Source organism: Marmota marmota, unplaced genomic scaffold (assembly GCF_001458135.2).
Source record: "Marmota marmota marmota unplaced genomic scaffold, marMar, whole genome shotgun sequence".
NCBI classification, from domain to species: Eukaryota; Metazoa; Chordata; class Mammalia; order Rodentia; family Sciuridae; genus Marmota; species Marmota marmota.
This window is the reverse complement of record NW_025999932.1, coordinates 7,473,843-7,479,842: the sequence shown is the minus strand read 5'-3', so window position 1 is coordinate 7,479,842 and position 6,000 is coordinate 7,473,843.

Below are 6,000 nucleotides of genomic sequence, written 5' to 3'. Positions count from 1 at the left end.
CAAATACATATGTCAATGCAATATTTCATTGATCCTGTTCCATTGTTGTGTCTTCTGTTCTGATAAATCTAGTAATTCCCAGCTTACAGAAGAGTCCTTCCATTATTCTTGAATATTCCCTCTCCATTGTGCTATGCTCAGTTCAGGAATTCTGTCCATGAACACTGGACCTTATTGATCCATCCCTTTGTCTCAATCTTTCTTTGGATTCTTTGTCTTAATCTTTCTGCCTAATATTCTGGAAAAGAGCCTGAACTTCACTTTTAAAATCAGGGCCTTGGGTTCCAGTTCTATATATTTTATTTGATTCAAATTTCCATGAAGTCATATGTTTCACTTTGTCAGTAGGAAATGAGATGTTTTGATAACCTTGTTTTCAGACTTCCTTTTCATCTCAGCCTGCCTCTTTCTTTCTTATTCTTTTTGTTTATTCTTCATTTCATGAATCCCCCATTCTTTAGGGTTTATAAGAATTATGAAAAATTCATAGTTTATTTTCAGAACTTTCTGATACATTTGCTCGTATTGATTTTGCCTTACTTTACACTGTTAGTTTTCTCTAATATTTAGTGAAACCTAGTACTGAGTTCAAAATTATGCAATGAACACATAATTATGTTTAGATATTTATATGAAAAAAGGATTTTCTCTGACTCTTGAGTATCTTCAGCCTTAATTAATCTGTCAAGGCACTTGTAAGAAAAGATTATCAATAAAAAATATTTTGTTCAAATTAAAAAAAAACATATAGTTTAAAAAAAGATTGTGTCTACATAGCACAGTTTAAAAATAGGAAAATATAAGAATTCTAAATATTTGTTTCTTTTCTTAATTTACTAAGAATTAGATAAAGTCATCCCATGATAATACTCAAAGTAACTAATATTAATTATTTCCTTAGCATTTGCCACTTACTTTACTAAATTTTTAAAACAATTCTTTCATTGACTTCAAAATAAACTATTATGGTGGGAACTTTTCGGTTGATTTTACTGATGATGGAACTGAAGAACATACAGGCAAGCTAAACTGTCAAGAGCTACAGTATTAGCTATGTATTACAGCCCTAGTCTGGTTAGAGAACCTGTTTTCTCATTTTCTTACTAACTTTGCATTCTATCTTTTCCCTAAGTTAGTAAATGTGTATGCATGTGTGTGTATGTGCACATGCGAGAACATGTGACAAAATGTTATCTCTCATGGTGAGATTGTGGGTGGGATTTTATTATCTGTCTTTGAGTTATCTGTAATATGTCTTGGTTCAATTTATAAATAGAAAAAATACCTAATGACTGTGCACAATTGAATTAAAATGGAAAATTAATATAGGAGGACTTTATCCATACATAGGCGCTCAGGCATCAATGACTGGGCAGTTCTGAGGTGACCATAAGCACATCTTCATGGTGGAAACTGCACAACTGGACTTCACATCCAGGAAATGGTGACTCATCAGGGATGTTCATACTAGTAATCCTAAAGTGTTCTGAGAAATTCCAGAGTATGGGTAAAAATAGCTGAAAAAAAGTGGACAAATCATCTAATATTCCACCCAAAATTGCAAGCTCATTTTAGGTGTAGATTGAGGCCATCAGGGTCATGGGAAGGAAGGCCACAGTGTGAACCCCAAGTGCATAAAGAGGGGTCTGACATGAGCTAATAGCTAAACTGACAACAGGAAGAGAAATATGGTATGAAAAAAATGAATGTGCAATAATAAATGTTGGGAGTTTTGTTTTATGGGAATGAGTTTATAATAAAGTGGTAAAATGATTTGGGACATCTACAGGACCAGGAATAGTAACAACACATCTTGTCAACAAGTTACATGAGCACATAAGTGTGCAAATTAATCACATCCATTGGAAAATGAAATAAACACTGAATTCTCTAAGGGACAGAAATGTTACCAGTATTATGTAAGGTACACATAATCTAAATATAATTCTGGAGTGCAGAATTTTTCTTCACAGCATGTGGAAACTAAAATTCATAAAATAAATTATGATATAAAGCAAGTAACTTGTCAAAGTTAACTTACAAATCAACTCTTCCTGAGTGCTTCATGAGAACATGGAAACCTGAAAGAAGTCTATGTTCTTTCCATTATGATAGGTCGTACCATTTGCTGAGAAACTTATAGGCACTGGAGAAGACATAATCAAAGAAAAACTGAAATACCAGGGGGAGAAAAATATAAAAAAACTGCATGAAATAGAAACTTAAAAACCAAGCTACAATGAGAGATACTTTGATGTTAAATGGATTATTTTTGGTCTTGTCATTTTAGGTTTTGCCTGCAGGATTTTGTGTCTCATGGTGCGTTAGCTTTTCATTTCTGTGACCAAAATACCTGACAAAAATAATGAACAGGAAGAAAAAATTATTTTGGACTTATGATTTAAGAAACTCTATCCATGGTGGGTCAACTCCTTTGCTGTGGACCTGAATGAGATGAGGCAGAGCATTATAACTGATGGCATCCAAGGAGGAGAAGGAGGAAGAGGAGGAAGAGGAGGAGGAGAGGGGGGAGGAGGAGGGGAGGAGGAGGAGAAGAAGAAGAAGAAAGAAGAAAGAATCCAGGGACAAGATATAGTCCAAGGTCACACCCCAGTGACCTACTTTCTCCAACTACAACCCACCTGCCTATATTAACCATCCCCTAGTCCATTCAAATTATTAACCCATCAGTTGGAGTAATCCACTGATTAGGTTACAGCTCCCATAAGCTAATCATTTCACCACAGCACATTTTTGCATTGCCTAACACCTGACTTTTCAGAAGACACATCCAAACCATAACACATGAATACAGTTTAAAACTGATACGTTTTGAGAAACTTAACTTCTTAGAGTCATGATATTAAGGCCTAAAATGGTAATCAATATCAGTATCCCATATCTGTCACCATGCTTTTACATGAATTAAATCATTCTACAGAATTATTAATTATGTAACAGAATTATCCTACATGACTGTGCAACACACACACACACACACACACAATTTTGGAGAGCTCAGCAGTAAAGAACTTTGTAACCTATGGTCACAATTTTCTTTAATTTCCTTTCAAAGGGATTATAGCCTAATTAATATTAACATCATTTACTAATTATCTTCTTATGAGGCACTATGCTAATAGTGATAACAAATATGTCAATTTTTTATCACTTAGAGGAATTTAAACACATGACTTAAGAGGTTGTGGATAATTCCCTGGAGATTGTATATAGTGTAAGATTCCATAACTGGGTTCAAATGATTCAATCCAGCACCATGATAGTGATGCTGATCACATAGATACAACGGTATCTGCATGTGCTTATTACTCCTGCCTGAGCTCCATGATCCTTCAATATGACCTTCATCTATGAAAAGATCTTTACCAAGTTGGTTTACAATTGTGTAAGTCAGGAATGACTCCCACAGAATCTGGTAAGTGTTTCTTCTTCTTTGTTTTTAGGGAAGAAAGAGTAGTAGAAATCAGGAGGAGGCAGGTCTCTTGCTACTGAGACTTTTCTGGTCTCTGAGTTCACATTATCCAACACACCGAGCCACCACACTGGAGTCTGAGCTCCAACACCTGACTGCTTCTATCTTTACCATTTTAATGACAAATATCATTAATATTTTCTGATTTTCAAAATAACACAAAACCTCAGAGAAATGTTACTGACTCAAATTTTTTAAAATTCTATTGCACTAAATTCTTTATTTAATGGGATTTAAACTTAGCATTTAGATCATTCATCCTATCTTAAGACTTTAGAAATCATGATAGTTGCCTTATTTATAACTACATCAGAGTATTTTATAAGATTATTAAAATGATAAGGCAAAACAACAGAAAGTTTGATTGGCTATATTAACATAGCACAAATTAGACTCTAAAATTACAAATATTGACAGAAATAAAGAAGACCAAAACATATTAGTAGAGAAATCAACTCACCAAGAAAATATACCAGGAACATACTTAATACTTATATATCAAATAATACATCTTAAAAACACAGAAAAAAAGGAAAAAAAACAGGGATACAGAACAGGGAAATACAAATATATATATATATATATATATATATATATATATATAGAGAGAGAGAGAGAGAGAGAGAGAGAGAGAGAGAGAGAGAGAGAAAGAAATAAAAGATACTAGAATTCCCTCAATGCCTATTTTACTTTAACTGTATGTTGAAATAATACCTGTATGAATGTAAGGTGTTAAAGAAAGAAAATATATGATTAAAATTCATTTAAAAACAGCAACACATAGATATCTCCAGTACCAGTAATTTTGTAACTGCTGATCCCATCCTTAACTCTCTCACCCCTTGTAACATTGCTTATGTCAGACTTCATAACAGGGATGTTTTAAAATGGAGTACATTTATGACAATCTTTCTGTTAGAGGTCTTCAAATTTTTACTGACAATGCTAAATGCAAGAGTTGAGATTTAGGGTACATTGGTGGTTATGGTTTCTAGAGCAGAAGCCTAACCTATTCAGGTTGGTGTGCTGCAGGTCCAGCACCAGGTTGTTTGTCTGAAATGCTGTTCTTCTTGGAGCACTGGTACTTTTTGAGGTCCAGGAGAGTCCAGGGAGCCTAGAGGTCGTGAGTAAGCAATGTCAAGGGCAAGTGTCCCTTTTTTCCTGCTGGGAGAGACTCTCTTGGACCTGGTGAGCAGCCTCATGAAAGAGCGTAATCATCACCTCCTGCTTTTTAACTATGGATACTCTTGGAAAATTATTTCCTTGGTAGGCATTTTCCAGGAATTGCAGACACACCACAAACAAGGTCACCATGGATATTCTGAGTGTTCAAGGCAAGGTGTGTACCTGTGGAATAGCATTTTTAAAAAAATTTCAGTTATTCATTTGTCATACATAATTTTTAAGATTCTTAGAGAAAATGATAGTATTATCTTATGTCAAACCTAGAGTAATATACTGAAATATTTAAAATAGATTGCCTGAAAGGTGGTTTGAAGTAAAACAAAAGAAAAACATTTTGGGGTTTTATTTTTACTCTTTCTTTCTTTTATTTTATTTTTTTTTTGGTTCATATTTATGGATTAGAAAGAACTGGAGACCAGACTTTGGGTTTCCTCATGACTGTCCAATCACTGCTAAATGTCCTTAGAGCAATTATTGTCAGCCTTTTCCTACCTTAAGGCTTTATGGTATTTGAAAACAAAAGTTTGACATCATTAAAGACATCTCAGTACTTGCCTTTAGTGCAGAGTGACAATTGAATTTCCTTAAGTATTTTCTCTTCAAAATCAATTTGAGAAGACATGTCAACTCAGTAATTTAATGCAAAGTTCTGAGTGTCCTCTATGTTTTACACTAGGTTATTAGAAATATATTGGCTATTGCCACATTGTTACAAATCCCTATTTCTGTGCCGTCTCTCTCTCTTGCTCTCTCGCTCTCTCTCAGTGTGTGTCTATTGATTTCTATTCATGGGGATTGTTATTCTCCTTCACTGTATTTCTGATTTAGTCTCCACAGATTTCAATTTCTGTCTGTCACGCAAATAAGGTGCTACCCTAAATAATCAAATTAAAATACAACATACGGACAACCAGGTGTATCTTTTCATACCAGAGTTTGAGGCTTTAGGAAAATATTTCACAAAGTCAACCCCTTTGAATAGTACTTTACCCTTGAATCACAGGAATTAGTAGAGTGTCCTTGCTAATTCTGTTTGAAAAATGACAAAGCATCTCCGCCTTCTGTTCCTAGAAATTGTCTCAAAGAAAAAAGAAGAGCAAAAACTCAAAATAAAATATTGTATTTTAAAAATAAACTAGGAGATAATTATGTGCTTCATCCAAGGAGGCAAAGGGCAAGGTTCCAGGATGTGAGAAGACACCCGTGGACAGGATCAAATGTAGGACTTGGATAATAATGATCAGCCAAGTTCCAGTCTAATACAAGCCCCAGGGTAGGCCCAGAGTTCCGACAGGCATGGACAGCTACATGGGCACAGAAGT